The sequence below is a fragment of the Sceloporus occidentalis genome, unplaced genomic scaffold, assembly GCF_023333645.1.
Source record: "Sceloporus occidentalis isolate IW3139 unplaced genomic scaffold, rSceOcc1.0.p SCAF_88, whole genome shotgun sequence".
Taxonomy (NCBI): domain Eukaryota; kingdom Metazoa; phylum Chordata; class Lepidosauria; order Squamata; family Phrynosomatidae; genus Sceloporus; species Sceloporus occidentalis.
The window spans coordinates 3961003-3962649 of NW_028317068.1; positions in this window are offsets into that span (position 1 = coordinate 3961003).

Sequence of the window (1647 nt, forward strand, 5' to 3'; positions counted from 1 at the left end):
TTCCCAGCTTGATTTATAATATATGAGGTATTTTTTGTTCTAATACTTTGCCTAGAAATGTTTTCTGCATGCTAACAATTTTTTAAATAAATATGATGTTTTGCGAAACCCACTACAAGAATATCCTGATAGCACAATAACATAAAAATCTGGGCCACTAAACTAGAAATCGGGTAGCCTGCTACACGTTTATTTCATGTAAGGAAGCTATCATGAAAGGATTATTTTAAATGGTTTTTGTGAATTTGTAACAGGTGTCCTCTCCAGAGCATCCAGAGTCTTCTAGAGAGACCCAAAAAGGCAATCATTAACAACAAAGTAATGGGGCTTCATGCTACCTCCATTAAACGTTTTGTGTTGTTTTAATGTAAAGCAAAGGCTTCCACTGTATACCAAGAGAGAGGAAGAAAAGTCACTTGTGGACTATGTCAAAAGTATCTTGGAATCCCCTTTAACCATGATCCGGGGCTAGAGCCCACAGCAGATTGGAGTCCGCTTTGGGAGTGATCACTATGCACACTGTACGTATATATATATATATATATAGTTTCAAAACATTGTTTAAACTATATATATATATATATATATATATATATGTATCGTTTCAAAACATTGTTTAAATAAACAAAATGATCTCTTGATTTCCAGCAATGAACCTCTGTCAACCAAGTCTATCTGCTTTAGACATCGCATTTGAACTCTATAATATGTACATAAGGACTTACCCTGCACTAAGATTGAACCCACAGTGGTCTCCTCTGAGAGACTCAAGTGTCATCTTGATTCTCCCCTTTCTCATTATGTCATTAATTTGTTTTTATCTCTGCTCTCCCTTACCTCTTTATCTTTACTTTTTTTTCCTTTATCTCTCCATTGTTCTCTCTCCCCTTTTCTTTATCTCACTCTTTTCTTTCTCTCCCTTTTTTATATCTTTTCTCTTTTACTCCTCCTCTTTCTCTTTTCCTCACATTTTTCCTACCTCCCCCTTGCTGTATATCTCCCCTCCTCTCTCTCTCTCTCCTCCTCCTCTCTATTGCCCCTCTTTTTACATAGTGACGTAGTAACATAGTTCATAAGGTTGAAAAAAGACCAAAGTCCATCAAGTTCAACCTATATACATATTGTGTCCCTACTGTGTTGATCCAGAGGAAGGCAAAAAACCCTTATGAAGCAGATGCCAATTGCCCCATACCAGGGGGAAAATAAATCCCTGGATCAACGTTCTGTCCCTATTAATCTAATATCCATAACTTGTAATATTATTGCTTTCAAGAAACACGTCCAGGCTCCTTTTGAACTCTTTTATTGAGTTTACCATTACCACTTCCTCTGGCAGAGAGTTCCATAGTCTCACCGCTGTTACTGTAAAGAACCCCCGTCTGTGCTGGTGTAGAAACCTTCTTTCCTCCAGCCGTAGAGGATGTCCTCTTTTTATAGATACAGTCCTGGGTATAAATAGGTCCTGGGAGTGATCTCTGTACTGTCCCCTTATATATTTATACATAGTTATTAAGTCCCCCCTAAGCCGTCTTTTTTCTAAACTAAATAACCCTAATTCTGATAACCTTCTGGGTACTGTAGTCCTCCCATTCCCCTTATTACTCTGGTTGCCCGTCTTTCTACCTCTCTTTTCTTCTTATCTCTCAC